We start from the raw sequence: 24871 nt of genomic DNA, 5'->3' as shown, positions 1-24871 counted from the left end.
AAGCAGTCTCCATTCATTACCTCATTTAATCCTCACCATGCCCTTATGAGACAGACATAAAGAGCCACCCTATTTTACAGGTGTGGAAACTAAGGCTCAGAGAAGTTCAACAACTTTCCCATAGTCACATAGCAAGTAAGGAGGAAAGATAAAGATTTGGTCCAATTGTAGTTATAATGTGGGTTTACAGGCCACATTATGGGGTCGTAATGTTTTCAATTTTGAATGAGGGAACTGAAAATTCAATAGAAAATGTCAAAGAAGAAATTAGCTTCTATAACTTTGAAATGGCCCAACTCAGCAGCTTTTTGAAAATTCAGATGATTAAAGACATAGTCTAGTGTTTCTTTTGGCAGTAGGAAATTGCCTTTGCTTGAGAAACATTTTCTGTCCCTCCTGCTCACTGGGGTGAGGTCAGGGTTGGAGGCCTGGTGGAAGAGACTCCATGCAGGCATGAGATGGAAGTGGATGAGGCATCTTTGACTGGATAACATGTCAGCACCTATCGCCTCTATCCCCAAATGGCAGCCCACAGGGAGGTAGGCCAGACAGCATCACATTCTGCCAGCTACAGCTATGGCAGGGGCATCAGCCTGGCTCCTGTGGCACACAGCCCATAAATCAGCCCCCGAGCCTGCTGCACAATTGCCATGCGTCTCTTTCAAGCAGCTCTGAGGAAAAATGGCTCCATCTGCTCACTGCTAGGTAATAAATAAAACGGAATTGGAGCAAAATGGATGGAAAGCAATTTTTGGAAGATGAATTTCTGAAAGAATTGGCCACCATTTGTGCACCTCTCCTGGTGCTGGAAATTGCTGCCTGAGACCCTGCCAGGCCCAAGGGCTGCAAGAAGCACTAATGGACAAAAAAGAAAGAAGGGTATCCTGGTGATGAGCTGGTTAGGTAAGGGTTCTTTACAAAGGACTTCCCACTGCTGACCCCCCTTCTTCTCTTTGTCCTTCTCCTTCGTCTTCTCCATCACCATTATCACCATCATCATCCCCATCATTACCACCATCATCACCATCACCATCATCATCATTATCATTATCACCATCACCAGCATCATCATTATCATCATCATTACCATCACCATCATCATCATTATCATCATCACCATCATTGCAACCATCATCTTCACCATCACCACCATCATCATTATCATAATCATCACCATCACCACAACCATCATCATCATCATTATTATCGTCATCAACATCAGCGCTGCCATCACAGCCATCATCATTGTTACTTGACTAATTGGCTCACTGAGGCCTTACTCTGTACCAGCACTAAGCGAAAATCTGTATATCTTTTCAGGAACTACTTCCTTTAAGTCTCTCTCAGGCCTGTGCTGGCCCCACACTATGTTAGATTGCAAACCTTCTCCCCATGGCATTTTCCATGCGCTCTCCTTTGTCTTATTTTTCTCCATAGCTTTTATCACCTTCTAACATACTCAATAATTTACTTATTCTGATTACTGTTTTATCATCTGTCTTACCCATCTAGAATAGAGCCTCTTTTTTCCCAGTGTTATTGAGATATAATTGACATACATCACTGTATGAGTTTCAGGTGTACAGCATAAAGGTTTGACTTACATATATTTTGAAATGATTACAATAGGTTTTTAGTTAGCATCCATCATCTCATATAGATACAATAGAAAGAAATAGAAAAAAAAAAGAAAAAAACATTTTCTCCTTGTAATGAGAACTCTTAGGATTTACTCCCTTAACAACCTTCCTATACATCATACAGCAATGCTATCTATAGTCATCATGTTGTACATTACAGCCCTAGTAGAATAGATACTCTTAAGGGCAGGGAATTTGTTTCTCTACCACTGTATCCCCACTGCTGAGAATAAGTCTTGAACTATAGAAGGCACTCAATAAATAACTTGTTGAATAAATGAATGACTGAATGATCTCCTGTAATCCTCACAATGCTATGAAACATATCTGGCCTGTGCCTGTCTCTCCACACTCACCTCTTGCCTCTGGCCCTATGACATTCCATATACATTTGACATCTAGTCACAGTTGCTCTGATGCTGGAGCTCCTAGCTTCCTTCCTTGATTCACCTTCCCAGACAGGCTCCAGCAATTCCTTCCAATCTTCTCTGACCATCCAGGAGAGTCACCCTTGTTATTCTTCTACTCTTTTTTAGTTCTTACAGAGCACGTGCTCATTTGTTTACTTGGAGGGATGGGCATCTTCTTAAGGTCTAACAAAGCCAGAAGATTGCTCTAGATTACCACTGTAGTCCAAACCCCAGCACAGGGCCTGGCACAGAGAAATTGAGAGGAGGAGCTGGGATTTGATACCAGGTATAATTCAAGGTCCATAAGCTTAGGCACCACTTCATGCTATTCTCAGAGTTCCTTTGGTTTCTTGCTAAGGTCAGCCACGTCCACAGCCATGTCCATTATCTGCCTTGATTCCCAGGACCCCTGAGCACCCCCATTTAAGTGATCACTTCTTTGTTTGTACTTTCAGTGAATATTTATCAGACACCTCTGGGTCAGGCACAGAAGACATAGTCAAGGTAGACCAGGTTCCTGCTCTCATGGGGCTTACGTTTTAGTGAGAAGACAGATAACAAGTATGAAAACAATGAATAAGAAATGTGAGCAGGAAAGTGCTGTAAAAACAAAGTAATTAGAGTGATGTGGCAGAATGGTAAAGGTGAAATGTCTCTTATCAATAAGGTCTTTACACATCATTGTGCTATCTTTGCCTTCCCTATGGCCAGAAAAACCCTCTTAACCACCTCTCCTGCTTCACAGCCAACTTTTAAGCCACTCCTTCTGCTTAAATTTATCCTTTGCAACAGCCCAATAGACCAGACTATGCCCATCAGAGCAAGGAATTGAAAGAAAAAATATGATCCCTGCCCCCCTTGGTCAGGGTCATGGTTGGACCTTGGGTCTGTTTCATGCACTTTAAATTTCTAGTGTATCTGAAATACTTGTGATAGATGCAAGGCCAGAAAATGCCCACAGCAGATATGGGGACCCAAGTGATCTGCCCCTTCTACTGTCCAGGTCACATGTGGGTAATTTAAAGATAATTAAGGATTTACCTGTAATTTCAAAGTCCTATATCAGAGCTAAGGATTTTCCCTCCAGTGGAAGTAGAAGGGGCTTAAAGTGCACCCATGTGTAGCTAAATAGTCAATTTGTCTGAAAGTTCACAGAATTAGGCTGCTATTAAGATATAGCATAAGACAACCCAACTTTAGGACAGAAGAAATGTACCAAAGTTTCCTCTGGAAGCAGAAAGCCAACAGTCTGCTCCCAATGTCTTTCCCAACTTAAAATCACCCATTCAGGTTGATGCTTTGGAACACTGGAGACCTGGGTTCTGAACTGGCCACAGCACTCACTGGCTCTGTGACATTGACACATCTTCATCTTGCCTCAGCTTCATTTTTTTTTCTTCATATAATAAGAGAAAACTACCTTTATCTTACCTTCCTCATAGGATGACTGTGAGACTGTGAATATTGGCAACTATTTCAAACAACTATTTCAACACTTCCTCTACACTAACCTACCCAATATAGCAAGATGTGTGCATAGCAAAGACCCCAGTAGCCATTATTAAATAGATTGGATGGATGAATGGATGGATGGATGGAGCTTAATACACTCAAAATGTTTTAAGGTGGCTTCCTAAAGGCAGAAAATTTGAGGGAAGGGTCTTTTTTTTTTTAATGTTTATTTATTTTTGACAGAGAGAGAGACAGAGCATGAGCAGGGGAGGGGCAGAGAGAGAGGGAGACACAGAATTGAAAGCAGGCTCCAGGCTCTGAGCTGCCAGCACAGAGCCCGATGCGGGGCTCGAACTCACAGGCCGTGAGTTCACAGATCATGACCTGAGCCGAAGTCGGACGCTCAACCGACTGAGCCACCCAGGTGCCCCAAGGGAAGGGTCTTAAGAGTAACGAGGAGAAATTAGAGAGATACCCTACTTAGGCCAAGAAGCTAGAGTAGGTCATTTTACTTCTTAATGTTGTCCTTCCCATGTGAAAAGGACACAGAGTTACTGGTATGGGGCCTTTGATAGCAAGAGTAAGCATTATAATAACAGTAGGAATCAAGGCTCCTCTCCTTTCCCTGAGGTGAGGGATAGGGACAATTTTGGGATATTGAAGATTTCAAATAATTTTTGAGAGGTGTGGAGACTTCTGCACTGCAGTGGCTTCTCTCATTATGTCTCTTTGTCTCTCTATCTCTCTCTCCCTCACTGTGTCTTTTTGGGTTGGGTCTAGCATCTCCCCTAGATGGACTTTTGAGTTGATGGTTCCATATAAATATCAGGCATAATGGTAATGGCCCTCTTGGACCACAGTCCCTCTGCTCACTGGCCCCACCACATTCTGCAAAGCAGGAGAGGATGAAGCAGGCAGAGGAAATGAGGTCACCAGAAACAAAGCCAGAATGGAAATTGCGACAAAAATATAAGATGTTTATTTCAAGCCTAATGAGGCAAACCACACTTCGGGAAAATGGCAATTATAACTTGACGGTAACAGATTGGAGGTGCCATTGCTGCTGCTGCACCCCTACAAAGAGTGTTGCTTCCTGGGCCTACCTTCTCCAGGAGCCTCGCAGCCTCCTGGACACCAGGCTCGGGCAGCAGGTGGAAGGCCTTGGGGTAAGTGGATCAAAGTCACCTGCCCAGGGCCTGTACTGACTCTGCCACCTCCACCATCACCATCTCTTCCCTCCCCAGCTCCTCACTCCTCTGTAAGGTCTGGAGTTTTCCAAATGTCACTCACCTACATGGCATCTTCACATGTTTTGCTACATCCACTTAGCATCTGTGCCTATTAGTTATTTAAATTTTTGTCCCAATTTGATTTATCATAATTAATTAAAATAAGCACATTGTTATTAAAACTCATTCCTCATGTACCACCTAAAATCTTGCACATTCACAGTGACCCCCATCCCACCTTGAGGTTCTATGGTGAAAACTGGTCTTGGATTAACCTGAACTCACCTCACTATGACTTTCAAGGCCTGAGATCCTTTTGGAACTGAGATCTTCCCTACCATAACCTCACCACACTGTATTGCTTTTAGTTCATTTATTCATTCTACAGATAAATATCAAGAAACTACCACTGTTAGCACACTATAGTGAGTGAAACAGACTAAAACATTTCTGACTTCCTGGAGCTTAAATTTTAATGGGAAAAACAGACAAATAAACATAATAAATAAGGAAATGATATAGTATAAGAAAGTAAGAACTGCTATAGGATTACAAGATTCTGAAAGAGAGAATGGAAACCTAAATAGATGGTCAGAGCAGGCCTCATTGAGAAGGTGAGATGGGAAGGAAGTGAGAGAAGGAGGCATGTGGCCTCTGGGAGAAGAGGATTCCAGGCATGGAGAACAACCATTGAAAAGGTCCTAGGTGAAGAAAAAGCAAGGATTCCAGTATGCATATTATTGAGAATATCAGGAAAAGAGATGAGAGAGGTGGTGGGGACCAGACTAGAAGGACTTTATGGGCCAGTGAGAGAATTTGGGCTTTACTTTGTGGTAAATTGGGGTTCATTAAACAGTTTCAAGAAGAGGCAAGAAATGATCTACCTTACATTTGAAAAGAATGACTAGGGCTGCTCTGCTCAAGATAGACTAAGGTAGGGGTGGTCAGAGATGGAAGCAGGGGGGGTCTGTCACCAAGAGATTGACAAAGCAATCCAGTAGTGAGATGGTGGTGGGTGGATAGAGTGTTTGGGGCCCAGAGGTCAGATTCTGGATATATTGTGAAAATGTGGTGTGAAATGTGTGGTGTGGTGTGAATGGGATCTAAAACAGAGAAGTCAAGAATGACACCAAGATTTCAGCCTGAGTAACTAAAAGTATTGAGTTGACATCAACTGAGATGTAAAAGACTGAGAAGAGCAGGTTGGTGGGAGAAGGAGTTCAGTTTGAGATAAGATGGATTTGAGATATCCATTGGGCATATCTGACAGACTGTGCTATTCGTGACAAATGTTTGCTATATTTCCCCCACTTCATTCATGTTAGGATTGACCTTAGGACTTGATTTGGCCAACAAAATGTGAGTAAAATTTTAAGAACCAGTTTACGGTTTGCTATGCTTTCTATTTTCCCCTTGCACTGTGATCAGCAATGTTCCAGATGAGAGCTGCTCCATCAGCCCAAGTCCTGGAGTGATGATGACACAGTGCAGAGCATTGGAGGCATATAGTGTGAATGAGAAACAAACCTTTTTGTGATATGCTGCTGAGATTTGAGGTCATCTTTAGCAAAGCATAACTGAGTCTCTCCTGTCTGATACAGCATTCCTAGTGGAATGTCAAGTAGGTAACTAGGTATACTTGCATTGAGTGAAAGGGAGAGGTCCAAGGTGGAGATATAAATTGGGAAAACATTGACATATAGATGGCAGTTGAATCCATAAGACTTGGTAAAGCTAAGGGAAAACAGATAAGAAAAGAGGACCAAGACCTGAGTCCTGGGGCCTCCAATATTCAACGATGGTGAGGGGAGGAGTAGGAAGAAAAGAAAACTGTGAAGGAATTAACCATGAGAAGGAGAAAAACCAAGTGTGTGGGGTCCTGAGAAGAGAGGGAAGAAAAGGTACCAAATAGGAGGAGAGACTGTGACTGATGCTGCTGACAGTTCAACCAGGATGGGGACCAAGAGTTGACTCTGAGATTTGGCAACATGGAATCCATTGATGACCCTGCCAGTGCAAATTTGGTGAAGTCGTGGGAGCACAAGTCAGACTGGGCTTGGTTTAATGGGAAGGGGGGAAAGGAACTGGAGACAGCAAACATAGATAAATCCATGAGCAGTTGTGATCCACAGGTGAGAAGAGAAATGCAGTTGTAGCTAGCACAGTAAATGGGGTCAAGACACCATTTTGAATGAGGAGAAATTACAGCATTGTTTGTGCATTTTAGGGAAAGTTCAGATGCAACAAGAGATAAAGGGGATAATTGCTGCAGTGATGTCTCTACAAAGGCAAGAAGGGATGGGATCTAGTGCACACCTGGAGGAATTGGTTTCTTGCAGGTGATTCTCCACAGTAACGGGTAAAAAGATAGAGTATATAGACATTGAATCTTTCACATTCTAAATTCAGAGAGCCACCAATGGTATCTTGGTCCATTTCCACAACTTTTCAGCCACTCCAGTTACTCATATAATGTTCTAGTAGTGTAGGGACACACAGTGATTTTATTCCCTTCAATCTCAAAATTAATCCAAAGCTTCTCTTCTTCACTCCCCCAGCCAGCCTCAAGGCTACTTAGAGAGGAGAAGGGAGTGCAAGATCTTAGATTTGTACTCTTCTTTCCTCTTCTAGATCTTCTATTCTTTGGGGGACAAAGAATAAAGATGATAGCAGGTATTTTCCCCCTCACAGGTGTGCTGATATATGGGTGTAGGGGAGGAGTCCTGTTCAAGCCAGTTTTATCTGGCTGTGGATTCTATATAAGTGTTTGTAGAATTGTGTTCAACTCTACCTTAGCCTCTAGACAATAGATGATCTCCCTCAAAGAAACTGCAACATCTCCCTGTGGCCTTGTCAGTAGAAACACCCTCAAATCCTTTTTGGGGGTTAGGCATTCCACTGCTTGGGCCAACATTTCCCAGAGGACCTCAGGGTCCTTTCCCTTCTGCCAACTTCATGCTCTCCCAGAATCTTTCTCTACAACTTCCAGACCCAGGGAGCCGAGACTCCACATCTTCCTCTACCTTATTCTTGTGTACTGTCCTAATCACCATGTGACTATATTGTGTTTATTCATTTTGTTTATTGTCTGACTCCCAGCCACATAGTAAGGTCCATAAGGGCAGAGATGTTTTTCTGGTTTACTATGAAATTCCCTGTACCTGTGAGTGCCTGCCATCTATCTGGTTGATGCTTAATAAATATTTGTTGAAAATGGATGGATGGATGAATGAGTGAATGAATGAATGAATGAAGGAAGGAAGGAAGGAAGGAAGGAGGAATTGAACCCAACTTTTTCCTGGAAACATTGTAGTGGATTATTATAGTAATTGTCCCAATGAAACATGTCTCACTGTATTCTCAACCTTGAATAGGCCCCTCCCACTTTGAATCTGGGCTTGACCATGTGATTTGCCTTGGCTGACAGGACAGTAGCAAGAATGACCCAAGCATAAGCTTATGTGTTGGAGCTATCTTCTTTCTTCCTGCTCTTGGAATACAGCCATTAAATTAAAAAGTTCAGGATAACTTGCTGTGAAAGTGTGACTCAGCTGACAGCTAGTACATCACCAGATACCTGATGAGGACATCTCAGATTATCTAGCCCCAGCCAAGCTACTAGCTGATGGCAGCTACAGGGGAAACCCATATCAAATTGGCAAAGTGCAGAATTATAAGCAAATAAATGACTATAGTTTTAAGCCACTGAGTAGTTTCTTATGCAGCAAGAGATAACTGTTACAGCACATAACACTTTTGTTCCTTCCATCCTCCTGGTATAAGATATTCCACAAAATACTTACCAAATAATATTTCTCTCTTCTTCTTATCAGTATTCAGGCTCAAGAGTCCAGAGGATTCGACAAAGCCCACATTCCCCTTTGTGAGTCCCCAACCCCACAAGTCCTTGTGCCAGGTAAAGCAAATTATTTCCCAGAAACCACATCTACTACCCAATCTGACCTTTGGAAAATAACCAGGGTTGCTTCACATTCACTCTGCCCACCTAGAACAGTAATGGGGGAGGGATTTTCTCCTGGACTCTCTCAGGAGCCCCTAGCCAGGAAATCCACATATCTTTTCCAAGAGGGAGTAAAAGAGGCCCAGGGCAGGGCTGGGGAGGAAGGCAGCTTCAGCAGCATGAGCACCTGGCCTGTATGCTCCGAGACTGACTCAGCCTTCAATGTGTTGTATGGCTTCCAAAGCCCCCACCCAGAGGGCACTGCTGGGTTTTGTTGAGACCTGCCTTGTATTTCTCCCTCAGTCCCCTAGATTCATGCTGCTCCCTTCTTCCAAAGATAAATCTGCTGACAGTACTCACAAGGGAAATCATACTCTAGCATCCTGACTCCATGGAATTAAAAACCTAAACATTAGCAAGGGTGAGTGGACAGAACCTGAGATGCTGCCTCAAACACATGCAATCCTGGCTGCACCAGCCACAAATTAAAAGTTAAGGTACACAGGAGCAAATGTGGCCTCATTTTCACAGTCCACTGATTCCAAAGCCTTAGAAGCCAAGCATCTGGGGACCCAACAGGGACTGAATTCCTCTTTTGAGACTGGTTAACTTCCAAAGCAAGCACCCAAGCTTCCGACCTCAATCACATGTATTGAATGGGAAATACCTGGAGGTGGCAGATGTGCACAGCAGGGAAACCTTATGCCCCTTTGAGGCCCTTCCCAGACATTTACCCCACCCAAGAGCTCCCCAGGTCTGTGAGATGGCCCTGGACTCACCCAGAGAAACCTCAAGCTTTCTCTTGGACTTAGGACTATCCAGGATGAATGCTAGCCCATAAGTCAACCCAGGGGCATTCAAAGATGTTATAACTGATTAACTACAATGGTGGCTTAAGAACCAGACATTTTATGTAAAACTTGAAATGTCCAGAGTCTTTTGAATTTGGGTAACAATATGCCTCCTTGGCACAAGTCAACTGGAGTTGAGTAGTGGTTGATCCCAGGTCACCACAGTCCCCACTACTCTACATTGATCTTACTCAGCCTATCTCATTCATTGGCATTATCTGTCTGGAGCCTAAAGACATTTTAATTTGGATCCTAAAGGAGATATGGAGATGTGCTGCCCAGATGTCCCCACAAGAAAGGACTTGTTGCCCAACTGCAGAGTGGCCAGTAGACAGCCTCAACCTGTCGCTTCTTCAGCATCTGCCTCAGCTATGGGGAGCTGTCTCACACTCCAGGGCTGGCCATATCTAGTGATTAGGTGATGCGGGGGTCAGAAAGGCCAGACAAGTGTGAAAGGCAACACGTGCCTCTTGGGTGGAGTTGGCCTGTGCTTAAGCCTCTAATACAATTTGAATTTTTCCCTTGCTCAACCCTGCTTTTCCCCCTTCACTTCCAAGGGATTGGTCCCTAATTAATATTTTACCCCAAACTCCATCTCAGCATCAGCTTCTGGAAAACCTAACCTGAAATACAGAACTAAACTGATGCTTAGAAAGGGGCAGGTTTTTCCATCTTCTACTAAACAGAAAGGGGTGAAACCATGATCTCCTGATTCTGAGAATAGAACCTTGGGAAGTTTCCTCTTGCAAATCACTCCAGATCCACCCTCCCCTCTACCCTTGCAATACAAAAGAAGGTATGTTGACAGAAAAGATGTCATAGGGAAAAAAAGGGTATATTTTATTGATTTCTCTCAAAAGTAGAGCCCAAGACAAGGATTTGAGTGCAAATGATTAATTTGAGAAGTGATCCCAGGAAGCAGGAGTGAGGGAACAGGGAGAATGGCACAGTAGAGGAATAAAAACCAATAAAATGATATATTGTTACAACTGCTACCATAGACAACCAGGACTAGAGTCCATCAGGATCTCTGAGTAGTGTCCAGACTGTCTCCCAGAACTATCCACCTGAAGGATGTCTTCTGCCTCCAGTAAATGAGGTTGCCCCCAAATGGTAACCACACACTGCTGGGCTCTGCTTGAGCATGGGCCAAACTCATTCCCACCTTCTCAAAGAAGGTCCTAGGGACAAAATGTAAAGCCATGCCTTGCACAGAGAAACTGGCAATAGGCCATTATAATGAAGTATAACAATAATAAAATAATTTGCTAGATACAGAAGTACTATAGATAAGAGAGAGATTTTAAGTCTGGTAGTAGAAAGAAATCAGAAAGAAAGCTACACAAAGGAGGCTAGCTCTGAGCAAAGTTTTGAAGGATGAATAAGAATTCACTACATCAGTAAGGTAGAAGGCTCAACCTGGAGGCAAGGTTGCACAGTGTGTTTGGAGTGCTGTAAGCATTTTAATGTCTCTTGGCATAAATATCAGGAAGAGAGGGACCAAAGACAGACTAGTGAGGAAGGCAGGAGCTAGATATGCTCTAATACCACTCCAAAAATTTTCATTTTTGCCCAAAGGATTTTCTTAATTTTATTTTTAAAACATCATATGGTAAAATTGATTTTTTTCCTTGGTTGTACACTTCTATGTATTTTAACACATGCAGAGATTCATGTAACCGCCACCATAATCTAGGATACAAAATAGTTTCATGGCTTCAAAAATCTCCCTTCATGGTCAGATCCTCACCCTGATTCTTACCCCTGGCAATCTCATATCTGTTCTCCATATATTTCTCTCTTTCTGAAAATAAATGGAATTATATCATATGTAATCTTTGAGACTGGCTGCCTTCACTCAACCAAGACTCATCCAAGTAGTTTTTCCTGTATCATAGTTTACCTGTTTTGTTACTGCTGAGTAGTATTCCATCATATAGATGTCTATTCACTTGTTGAGGGTCATTTGGGTCATTTCTAATTTGGGGCAATTATGAATGGAGCCATTATAAACATTTGTGCACAAGTCTTTGTAGAACATAAGCTTTTATTTCTCTAGGGAAAATACCTAGGAGTGGGATCATTGTGTTATATGTTAAGAGTATGTTTAACTTTTCAAGAAATTCCCAAACTGCTTTCCAAAATTGTATATTTTGCATTCTCACCAATAGCATATAAGAGTTCCGGTTGCTCCACCTCACCATCAGCTCTTTAATGTGTTTTTTATATCAGCAATTCTAATAAGAATCTAGTGGTTTGCCCAAGATATATTAAGCAAAAGAGTGACATGATCAAATCAGGGAGAAAAATTAAAGGCAAGGAAACCATTTAGGGTAGTGATGCAGTGATATAGACAAGAGACATTGGTGGCCTGGACAAGGTGATAGCTATAAAAATGAAGTGTAGGGAGAGAGATTCTGGAGAAGAATCAGCAGGACTTGGGGTTGTGGAAAGGAATCTAGAATGACTCCTCAAGACCCCAACACCCCACACAGAGAGGAAGTGGGAATTTCACTGTGAAGGGCTGGGGTGGGTCAGTGGGGAGAGGAGCAGCCTCCCTTCCCTACTGGGGAGAAGCCTTGTGCAGATAATTGCACCAAACAGCTTGGCTCCATTTATGCAGGAAAATTTACATCCCACTCTGTGGGGGAAGACGTGTCTATTTGCCAGCCTGTGTTGGCAGAATTATAAACCAGCCAACAGCCCTCATTCTGGGAGTGACCTGTGCCGGTTGTAAACATGAACGCATATGTCCTGATAGTGAATCAGACAAAGAACCCCAAATGTGGAGCAGTAGGGAAGCAGAAAACCTCACCAAACATCCAAATGCTGCCTCCTTCTTGGGGGTAAATTAACTTTTTTTTCTAAATTACTGATGAGTTTGGAAAGTTGTCTTGTGTTGATTCCAGTTGTTCTTAGAACTGAAGGTGAAGTGGCCAGTTTTGAAGCACCAGATAAAATAATGAATACCAAGAAATGGGAATGCTAATTAGAAGCTGCCATTTTGCATCATATTTGAGGCTTGTGTTTAGTATGTTCTTGGGTGGGCTGTGTGCCAAGGCACTGGCTTCTGAAAAAAAAAAAAATTAGAGAAAATACTTCATCTTCCCCCTGAAAAGGGGGTTCCAGTGTATCCTGACCAGCCCAGTGTCAGCTCCCAAGATCTTGAGGCCATGAAAGAACTGGCTGCCACTATGGGGAAGAATTCCTGCAGATTTCTCTGGTAATTTCCCTTCCTCTCATCTCTGTAGCATCCACCTTCCCTGAAGGCCTCAAATACTATACCTGACTACAGGATTCTCAAAGCCTCTTCTTATCCTTGCTTTTTTCTGAACTTTACAAAAACCCTGGTATTGTTATTTCACCTTTCCACTGAAGATCTAGAGAGGATAAATGACTTGTCTGGGTCATGTATTAGGTCAGTGGTAGACTTGGGATCAAAAATCAGGTCTCTGGATTCCACATCCAGAATAACCTTTCCACATGCCTCATCACTATTTTTTTTAAGTTTATTCATTTATTTTTAGACAGAGAGAGAGAGAGCACCAGTAGGGGAGGGGCAGAGAGAGAGAGGGAGAGAGAATCCCAAGCAGGCTCTGCGCTGTCATTGCAGACCCCAACTCAGGGTTGAACTCACAAACCATGAGATCGTGACCTAAGCCAAAGTCAAGAATCAGACACTTAACCAACTGAGCCACCCAGGCACCCCATCACTACTTTTTATTTGGGAATTGACTTCAAACTCCAAAGCAAATTTGATCCAAGAACTTCTCCATTAATCACAGTCTGTCTAATCTGTCTCCTGGATCGGCAGCTCCCCCCACCACCCCACTTTCTGCAAACTCCTTCTGGCTTCTTTCTATATAGTTACAGCAACCATGTTTGTGCAACAGCATACACATTGCTCACCCTATAGCTGATTGGTCCATCATAGGCACCCGACCCAAGCAAACCAATCCCCCAAGTCCTGCCCTGGGAATTTAGGATTGTGACTGAGAAAGGAAGGACAGGTTCTCTCTGGAGGGATGTAGCATGTGACCTTCACCATATCTTCTGCAAGGAATGGGAAACAGAATCCCCAAGAAAAGGGAAGATCAAAGCTAAAGTACAGGGCAGACCAAAGGAAAGAGATGGTGGGGTGAGCTGTTAGGAGCTTTCCAGAAAGGAAGCTCCATAGAATCTAGCTGTGGGGTTCCAGAGCTTGTCTGATTCTTATGTTTCCTGAGGTTTGAGTGTTCAGGTTTTTGAAGTTTGTGAGAATCTATAATAGAGCCAATGCACACCTGTCCCTGACTTTTTTTTGTCCTTAAACTTGTCAGAGTTGGTTCTTGTATCTTGTGGAGGAAGAAGACAAAAGCTTGCTTTTCTTTATGGAACTGATCACCATCTGAAAATATCTCACTTAATTGTTTATCGTATGATCCTTTACTGGAATGTTAGCCCTCTTAGAGCAGAGACTTTGTTTCTTCAAGCTATATCTCCAGTGCCTAGCACTGCCCTGGCACACAGTAGGCTCTCTAAACATAAATACTGAGCAAATCAATAAAAAGATAAATAGGATACGGAAGCCCTTAGAAAGCATCCAGTTCTACTACTACCTTTTATAAAGGGAAGAATTGAGGCTTGAAGGAGGAGATTATTGATGAAGGATCCACATTGAGTTAGTCAATGACTCTGGACTGGAATGCAGTCCTCTCAAGTCTTTGTCCAGTGTTGGGCCAATAAGCTGCCCATAACAGTTGCAATAAAAGCCACCATGTGCTGGCCAGAGCCTGCAAGCCTGACATTGCACTAAGAGCTTTCTGTGTGTTGGCTCATTTAAGCCTGACATGTGCCAGAAGGGCGGCCTCATGATTTCCGTTTTGCAGATGAGGAAATGGAGAACTTGGAGGCATTGTACAACTTTCTCATACATCAGACGTAGTAAAACATCAGTATTGGACATAAGAATATGTCCCTTTGCCCATAATTTCTAACCTTTGTGTTTCAAAATCTTATATGTACCATGCCCTTGGGCAGACCCTAGCAACTGGGGACCCTGACTCCATTGGGCCACAGACCCAGATGATTATACAATCTGACTTGCCAAGACCTATCTGTCCCTTGGATCCTTGTAGTTTGTGCTGTCCTCTAAAAAGTGAATCTGGGGTAGGGCAATAATTACTGGGAGAGGTTGATGGTGACTGCTTTAAGAGACCTTTGCATTTTAACACAGGACTCAACCCTACGTCCGTCCCTTCCTGAGTGAGGAGGGGTAGCTCTCTGCGAGCGGAGTCAGGCACTGGCAAACTAGGGTGGTGATGCTCTGAAGCTGGAGGACTTGTGGATCCCATCATTCCCCATGCCTATTTGGTTCCACCTTTGCAGACAGTCAGCCTTGGTTGGGTCCTGCACACAGCAAAGAGCCTGACATGGAGAAAAAGCATTGAACCTGGGACAGAAGACCTGAATTCAAGACCCAACTCCACTCCTTGCTAGCTTTGCGACTGGACTAATTTATTGTACTTCTATGAATGCTATGTAGCTTTAAAAAGAATTGGAGGTGGTAGATGAGTAATAATATTATCTTCCATGAATATCATCCAGCAAAATTCTTATAATACAAAATGGGAAATAACTGCTGTAGACTCTTTGGATATGTATTGAGGCATCTGTCATGAGCTCCCAATATGCTCCACGCCCATGCTCAGTGCCGAAGCCAGCCTAGAGCTGCTGTCTCTTCTGACTTTGAGTTTGAAAAGACGAAGACCAAAGCTTTCCTGACAAGTGCTGCTGGACTCAAGGAATTAAAGAATACCCCAGCAAAGGTTAATTGGTTAAATTTATTAGCCACTAGAAGAGGAATTTCCACTTGGCAATTAAGTTTGCAAATATTGTGCAACCTTGTAGAGTGTATTTCTCCAAATTGATGTGTTCGTTTTCATGTAATAATCAATTAGTGGGTGTTTCAGTTGCTTAATTAGCTCTGCATGTAAATTAATCTCTGCATATTGAAATGGCAAACCCAGCCTTGTAATGTTGGCCTGTTTCTGGGATAAATCAAATTACTGCGTCCCCAGCAAAGATTCTTGGTTTTCAGAGTCACCAAAAGCCAGCAGGTTCCTTTTGCTGCCTGAGCATGTGGGCTTAGGGAGGATTTGGAGTATAATAGCCAGGCTAATTATATTTACCCATAAAGAGGACTCTGCATCAGTTCTTATTTCTGCTCTTAGACAAAGCTGCCTGTTGAATGATTAAAATCTCTGAGCCATTCAGGTCTCATGCCTGGGTCTCAAAATCACTGAGGAATAAAAGTTTTCCATTCCCCAGAGGTTGGAGTCAGCAGGTGAATTCCATTCCCTGTTTCATTAAAGAGGCTGGGAGGTAACAGGAAAGATAAATTCATGACCAGTGCTAACTCCTCAACGTAAGGGAAATGCCCGCCCTCCAAGAGGCCTCCCCTGACTACACCTAGCTGCAATGACCTCTCCTTTCTCCAAATTCCCCTAAGAAGGCTATGCCCCTGCTCTCACCTGTTACATACACACTGTGGTGTGGGCTCATGGCACTGACACAAACAAGCCTGGGTTCAAATTGTGACTCTGCCATCTAGCTGTGTGAGTTTGCATAATCCAAGTACTCTCCTCACATGTAGGGTGAAAATAATAATATTCCACCTCCTGATACAGCCCAAGTGAAGCTCAAATGAGAACAATGATCTTAAAAGCTTTTGGTAAATAGTAAAGCACTTTGTACACAGTATATAGGCATGGGTTATGTTTGTGTTTCATGCTATTTTCCTGCATCTTTTAAGAGGAAGGGCTGAATTTTTGCTTCTCTAGTAGGTCCCCCATGATGGTCAGCCTAGGACTGGTTTGTAGCACAGCTGAGTGCTCAGCAGGGCACAGAGAAATGGGATACCTGGCCTTGGCCCACCTGCCTTGGAATTCTGATGCCTGGTCTCTGAGCTCCCACTTGGTTTGGTTCCCTGTATTTTGAGAAATGTGAGAGAAGTAAAATACTATCTCTGGAGCCTTTGGATTCTTTGGGCTGTGCAGACACACAAAGGAGGCCTGGGCCACCCATATAATTAGATCCTATCATTACTTTGTAAACATGGCCAATAAACCCAAGAAATGGAAACCTGGCCTTCTCCACACAACTCAGCCAAGAGAAAATCCATTTTGGGGCCAGGACAACCTTACTGGTTACCCTCCAGGGCCCAATCCCCAGAGGCACATTCAAAAGGCCCATGGACTGTACTGAGGCTCCCCATGACTCTGGGAGCATCCAGGAGTCCTCTATGGATCTCTGGTGACCAATGTTCCCAAGTGGGCATGGTCTAACATCCGCCACTAGAACTCTGACCTTGGATTAGGGTTATGAGGTTATGAGGGACCTATCTATCACCCCAGGGAGAAGGAGAGTGTCCTGAGACAGCAACCCCTTCTGACCCAGAACCCCCAGCACAACTGTGAACACACAGTAAGTGCTCAGTAAAAACTTACAAGAAGGGGATGTGAAGAGCACAAATGAAAAAGTGTAGCCATGAATATGGAGCGATAAAGGAACTAATAAATGAATGAATTGACAGAAATGAAAGAATTAAGAAAGCAGTGGATTTTTTAAAGTTTATTTATTTATTTTGAGAAAGAGTTCAGGGGTGGAGGAGGGACAGAGAGAAAGGGAGAATCCCAAGGAGGCTCCTTGTTGTCACTGCAGAGCTGGATGTAGGGCTTGATCCCACGATCTATGAGATCATGACCTGAGCTGAGATCAGGAGTCGGATGTTTCACCAACTGAGCCAACCAGGTCCTCCAAGAGTGGATTTTAATGAGCAAAGATGAGTGAGTGATTCCAGTCAAGTGGAGAGCTCTGCCTTCCTGTCCATGTCCACCCGTTAGAAAACATTCTCCCTTGCCTCCTGGGTTCCCTGAGAACCACACAAGAATGGGATCAATTTTCATTATATGTAAGAATACCCCTCATCCTTAAGGACTCAGGATGTTTTTCAAGTCATTGAGAAATTCATTTTCACACTTCTTTATCTGCTGCCTGAGAGCATGGAATGTTTCTGCACCCAACCATTACAGGTGTCTAGAATTTTCATTCAGAACCAAACAACCCTCACCTGCCAGTGCCATGATGTGAATGAACAGAACTTCCCCCAAGGGACCACAAGTTCCAGAAACACCACCTAGAGCCCCCGGGAATGCTTTGATGACCAAAAGCAACATCTTTTTGGGTCAAGTAACTGACAGGTGAGGCTTTCCACACAAAACACAGGGGAATAAACACACCTCTTCCCCAAAGGCCAATTCCTCTCCCCAGTCTTGGAATTGAGGCCTCCCTGGCTCTGCATTCCCAAAGCCTGGTGACTATGCTGCACTATGGTACTCAGCACACACTACTGAGCACCTCTCAGAAGGGAAATGCTGAGGAGCTGGCTAACTTAGTGAGGGTACTGATGAAGGACCCGGAGTGGCCCACCACATTCACTGCTCAGGTTTTCTGCAGAAATGCTAAACAATTAAAATTGTTTTCTTTAATATCCCTCTCTGTCCTGCTCAAGGACGGGATGCCCAGCCTGGCCTCTTTTCTACCTGCTAACTAACCCATTTACTACTTCCTTCCCCCGACACAAACACCCCCTGCCAAATGCAAAGAAGATTCACTGTTCCCAAACCCACAGTTTTTTTTTTCTCTCTCTCTCCTCTCTCCCTTCTCTGTTATAAATCCTATTTTGCTGGCAACAGTCCAGTGACTATTTTCCCTCACTAGGTTGACCGACCGTCTTGTTTTGCCTGAACCTGAGGTGCTCCCTAGGAGGCTGGATTTTCAGTTTTAAAAATGAGGCAGTCATGGATAAATGAGAACAAGTCAGTCATCTTATCACTTACACGTGAGAATATCTGTGTGCAAAATAGCTGTCTCTAACTTATTCCTTGAAACCACTTAACAGGTGATACCTGTGAAACACTTACACACTAAGCACTCATAAATACCAGCTACAATAATCACTTTTGTTGTTAAACTCAGGCGTTCATGAGCAATGTTACCTCTACTCCAATAATATTCCTTCCACCCTCCTGTGCTCACAACTCGGCAGTGTGACACAGACAGTGTTTGTGGTGAGTCCAATGGCATCTTTAACAAAATTCACTGGGTCTGCAAACACTATGCTAGGCTACTGTAAGCTCCAAATATACTGGCTTTACCTGCATGAGGCTTGCGGCTGAATGTAGGAGACAACAATGAGTGAATGAACACCAGAGTTGATACAGACTTACAGGTGGTGGTAAGATCGAAAAGGAGATGCGTAGGTGCTGTGGAAGAGATTAATAGGGGAACCCTAATTCCAACTGGAAATCCAGCTAGGCCTTTCCAAGAGAGTCATGATTACATTAAGATTAAAAGGGTAGTGGGCAGGTAGTTGGGGAAAGGTGAAGGGCCCTTGAGAGCCATAAGCACGCAGTCCTGCAAATTTTGATTATTCTTTGAGTTCTGAAGAGTAATGAACCAGAAAGTCTATTTATTTAAAGGGAGCCTGTGGTGAAAATTGTAAAGGTAAGGACATTCACATGACATACATAATTATTCCACATTCAGTAGCTTTGTGAGAATTGTCATACACACAGGCACCATAATTGGAGCAACCCACAATCAGGTCCAATATTAGAGCAGGGTTACAAAGAGGGTGTTCTAGGCCTTAGAAAGGACTCTCCACCCTTCTCAAAAGCTCCTGTGTACATCACAATGGTGGGGGATAGAAGAAAGAATGTGAGATTCTGAGAGGCCCTGGGGTCAAGATCTCATTTTGCCTTTTGCTGACCATTCATAACCTCTGAATATCACTCTCCGTGTCTGTAAATGGGTACAATCATGGTGCCCTTCCCCACCCCCAGCTGCTTCGCAAGGTTTGTGTGAGGAACAAAGGAGTAAAGCCCTGGAAAAAATGGTATTTCTCATCATCTGTCTTTCCCTCCAAATTGTAAGCTATGTCAGGACAAGAACCACATGTCCCAAGAACAACAGGAGAATGGGGAATGTCTGAGAAGTAGCTGAGTGAAGTCACATAGTAATGAGAGGTAGAATGACCACATGGGTTCTAGATTCAGGAAAACTCAGGCTTGACTCCAAACCCTGCCCCTTTCTAGCTGTGTGAATTTAGACTGGTGACTGTACATCATTGTGCCTCAGTCTCCCCAGCAATGTGGCAGGGAAGATACTGTCCACTTTCAAGGTGGAGCTGAGAAAGAAAGATAGTGAAAAATAAAGGGGTTAGTTTAACATCCAGGCACTACTTTGTTACCAAAGCTCTGAAAATAATCTAAGCCCTTTCCTGCCTAAGAGCCTTTGCACATGCTGTTCCCTCTGCCTGGAATGCTATTCTTCCAGCTCCTCGTATGGCTGGTGCTCCCTATCCTTCAATTCTTACCTTAAATGTGATGTCTTCAGAGCAGCCTTTCCTGTTCATCCCACTTCAATAGGACTTCCTCTATAAATTGCTATTCCAAAACTCCACTAGATAGTATTCCTGTGTAAAACATCACACCAAAACTTAGTGGCTTAAAACAACAGATATTCAGTATCTCATAGCTTGTGTGGTTCAGAGATCCGGCCGTGCTTAGGTGGGTCCTCTGGCTCAGGGTCTCTCACAGGCTGACATCAAGGTGTTGACTGAGGTCATGGTCATCTCAAGGGTTGACTAGAGAAGGAACAACCTCCAGGCTCACTCACAAGGCTGTTGACGGGACGTGGATCCTCACTGGCTGTTGGCCACAGATGTCAGTTCCCTACCATGTGGGCTCCACTCACAAGGCAGCTGGTCCTATCAGAGTTCAGGCTCAGAGAGGGAGAGAGAGAGATTGGTGACAAGCATGACAGAAGTCATGGTCATTTTATAATCTTTGAAGTGACATCACTTTGAAGTGAGTCACTAGGCCCAGGCTACACTTGAGGGGAGGGTATTACAGAAGGCAGGATCATTGGGTTCCATTTTGAAGGCTACCTACAAGAATGATTTTATTAACACTCTACCAATTCCTTATCTTTCATTTATGTCGTTCGCCTCCTTAGAGTGTGATACCTTCCACAAGATGGCAAGCTCAATGAAGGTAGGAATCATGTGCTCAGTGCCAGATGAATAGCAGTTTAATAGTCAATAAACAAATTAACAAAAGCCAGCACTGTGCTATGGGCTTGTGGAGAACAAGAGTCAGGCTCCCTTGCAGGTGTGTGAGACGGACAAGTAAATGGACAGGCACAGCAGGTGATGTCTTCGCTTTTCTGCCTTTTTAAACCTCACAAGGGACCGTGGCTCTTGCCTTGCAAAATGACGGAGAAAGTTTCCCAATTTCTGCAGAAGGATTTGTTTTGCCTTCTGGGTCCCTGTCATAATTTCCGATATTGTGCCAACTCATCCCTCTGTGTTGGGGGGCCGGCAGGGGAGGCACAGACAGACAGTGGAAGGAGAAAAGTTCTACAGGGCACAATAATCCTCTGAAAGGTTTTGACGAGTCGACCGGCCAGGGGCCTGTGAGCTGGCTGTCTGCTGCCCGCCGCCCTGTTTGACGAATTGTTTGCCAAAGAGCCTGGCCAGCGGGAGCTTTGACCTTGGAGAGAGAGCGATCTGTCTTCATGGAAACACACTGTCATAAGCACATGTCTCAATTTTGCTTGGGCAGGCTCTGGGGCTGCGTGAGAAGAGAGCCTTGGACATGGCTAAGGAGGAAAAATGTGTGGTCCATCCAGGGGCATGGAAGCAGCTAAAATTAACCCAGAGTGACCCTGGAGAGTGGGGCTGGAAATCAGCATGTTTCCCTCCAATGGCAGCAAATCCCCCGCAAGGCCAGCAAATCCCCCGCAAGGCCAGCAAAGTATTTCCTTCCTTGCTGAGCTAAAGAGCCCCTCACCTCCCATCTTCCATTAACCAGGCTCTTCATTTGTCACCAAGGACAAGTGGGGAGGGCATTTTTGGAGGCAGTGCCTTTGGCATCTAGGTCCTTGCAGCAGAAAACACACCCTGGCCCCCACTTTATACTGAAGGTCAAGGAGGTCACTCCCTAGGGGACAGAATGGGTGATAAATCTGGCATCTCCACAGTCACCTCTCTGAGGGCCTGGCTGAGCCGCTTCCCTCCATCTGCACTGACAGGACTGGGGGAGATTTATCTGCCAGGATGTAGGGCCCACTGCAGAAGCAGCCAACTCATGAATCTGGAGGAAAGGCATTGACTAAAGCCCGGGGTGTGCTTATTAAAGCAGAGAAAGGACAGGAAGAAGAGCTCAGAGCTCCTGCAGGGCTCCTGTTTTGAGTGACACAGGTTGGAGGTATTATGGGATGGCTGGGCTGGGCTATTTTGGGATGAATTGGACAAATAGACAATGCTCATGGGGAGAAAATAAAAGCCAGAGGTGCTCTGAGAAGCTGATCATGGACAACTGATAAAGAGACATTTGCCAGGGAGGGAGAAGCAGGAGAGGGGCTTCTGAGGGACTAGTCCTGCAACTCATAGCCTAAAGGCAAACCACAGGGCTTTGCTATCAGAAGGATGTGTTACCCCATGACCTTTGAGGGCACTTGTAGAGGAGGCAGGGGTCCAGGCCAAGTGAAGTGGGAAGGTTTCTACCATTCTGAGGTGGGGCCAGGGCCAATCTGTCTGGAGACAGAAGGCTGGACAAGATGACCTCTAAAGAGATTCTTCCAAGAGAGCTGTGCTCCCAAATTTTTGTGGTAGTTGTCTTTCCTTGTTTTCTGTGTGTGTGAGTCTTTGCCAGGGTGTTTTGGGGCACAAAATGTCAGGGAGCCAAAGATCTAGTCCTGAGTTTTTAAAAGGATGATGTTCCGTGTATTTGTTCTTGTTTTGTCTTCCCATTTCATGAGGTAAGGTGGATACTGTAACCCACAAGCCTGGCCTCAGTGTAAAACAATTTGCTCAGCCCTGACTCTGGCCAGAGACATGATGGAGCTCAAACCACTCCATTCCACAAAGGTGTCTCTAGCCTTATGGGACCCATACCCACAAAGGTGTCTCTAGCCATACAGGACCCATACCCACAAAGGTGTCTCTAGCCTTACAGGACTAAGGGAGCCTGAGAAAGAGAGAGTCTCAAGACTAAGGAATCAGGATTTGTTAAGACACAAAGGAAAATTGAGAAAGTCTCCAAAGTCAACGTGAATGGCATAGCAAACAATTACCAAGTATCACCCAATGCCAACAGGAGAACAAAAGCACCATGAGACTGACCCATGGCAGCTTTTCTGAGTAGATACGTCTGCTTCACACCACACCTTTCCTCAGTTTGATTTTACCCCCTCTGATGGTTAATTTTATGTGCACTGGGTACCCAGATATTTGAATAAACATTATTCCAGGTGAGTCTGTGAGAGTGTTTCCAGATGAGATTTGTATTTGAATCAGTAGATTGCATAAAGCAGATTGCCATTGCCAGTATGGCTGGGTCTCATCCAGTCTGTTGAGTGCCTGAATAGAGCAAAAGGAGAAGGAAGAATTTGCCCTGCCTGGCCACTTGACCTTTGGTTTTCCCTTGCATTTGCTCCAGGACTGACACTATTGGTTTCCCCGGTTCTCAGGCCTTCAGGCTTGAATTGATATTATACCACTGGCTTTCCTGGGCCTCCAGCTCGCAAGCAGCAGATCATGGAACTTTTCAGCTACCATAACTGTGCAAGCTAATTCCTTATAATAAATATTTTTAGTCTGTTGGTTCTGTTTCTCTGGATAACCCTGACTAATACGCTCCTCACTCCAGGATGACATTGATCTAGATCAGGAAAATATTTTTATTCTTTGGGTTGTGATATTCTTATCTCCTATAGAGGTTTAAAATTGAGTAATTTAAGGTCTATGAACAATGGTTAACCAGCTATTAATATTTCAAAAGGAAATAACACTTTGAAGACAACCACCTCAAGAGACAGTATTGTATGAATTCCATTTATATTTATGGAAAACCCCACCAAGTTCTTCTGCCTTCCTTTTGGTTTTGGGGAATGATGGGTGCTAGTTAAGCAGTTTTCTAAAGTTGCATACATTGCCAATGTTCAAAGAACTGGAAAAAAGTAAAACATACTGACATTAAGTTTTATTATCAGATAATCTGATATTGCAGGAGAAACCATCCCTCTAGATCATTATGTGATATTCCTAACTTTAAAATACATTCAACTACAGGTGATATGTTCAATCCTGAAAGAGGTTACTTGATTACCTTATTTGAAGAAATAAAGTATGACTGAGTGCCAGATTCATTCCATTAGCAAAATCTGCTACACATGATTTGGGGTCCTGGAGTCTTTGGGTGAATGATGGTAGTTTTAGTTTTCTGGTTTTTGGATTTGGGATCTTAAAAAAAATGGGGGCACTCATTTGGTTAAGCATCTGACTTGAGCTCAGGTCATGATCTCACAGTTCATGAGTTCGAGCCCCGCGTCAGGCTCTGTGCTGACAGCTCAGAGCCTGGAGCCTGCTTCGGATTCTGTTTCCCTTTCTCTCTGCCCCTCCCCTACTCATTCTTTCTCTCTCTCTCTCTCTCTCTCTCTGTCTCTCTCTCTGTCTCTCTCAAATAAATAAACTTTAAAAAAATAATAAAATTTTTTTAAAAATTAGCATCAAAGGGTCATGAAGAGATAGTAGAGGGGAAAGAAGGGAAAGAAGTAAAAAGAAAGCAACAGAACTCTAACCTGAGTCCCTTCTCCTCCTATAAAAGTGCTTATATGAGTCTTAGATGAGTCCTAGGATGCTGTGAAAGGGCACAGTTCAGACGGTGAGTGTTCAGTGACAGGTAAATTGAGAGAGAGGAGCAGGGAGAACAATGAAGATTTTTCAGACTAGACCAGGGCTGCTTGGCCTCCAGACACCCCCCCCCTCCAGAAACCATCTTTGAAGTGACAGTAGCTTGTTCTGTAAAGGTTCCTCTTCCACCTGCTGACAATGAGCAGTTGCTGACCAGCTGAAAGAAGGGTCTCAGGTCACTCTAATCTATGTACTACACACCGATCAATAACACAGAGTTACGCCCCCCAACCACAAATGTATAACTCAATCAGTGCTGTGAAGGTGGGAGCAGAATTTGCCCCCGAAAGCCTGCTGTGAACAGCAGAAAATGTGGGTGATTTCATTATCTGAGATTGCTTTGTCATATTTCTGCTGAACCAAAGGATAACTGAAATGAACATTAATAATTCAACACCACAGCCAGGGTTGCAGAACCTCTGGGCCCTGGCCGTCCCAGGCTTGGGCTCCTCCTGTGTTTGGCTCTGGAAACAGCCTGGACCCCCACAGCCATGAGTAGCTCCAAAGACAGGGTCTGTGCCATTTCCCAAG

The sequence above is a fragment of the Panthera uncia genome, assembly GCF_023721935.1.
Source record: "Panthera uncia isolate 11264 chromosome E2 unlocalized genomic scaffold, Puncia_PCG_1.0 HiC_scaffold_19, whole genome shotgun sequence".
Taxonomy (NCBI): Eukaryota; Metazoa; Chordata; class Mammalia; order Carnivora; family Felidae; genus Panthera; species Panthera uncia.
The sequence above is the reverse complement of the archived record's forward strand: the minus strand, read 5'-3'. Positions refer to the sequence as shown.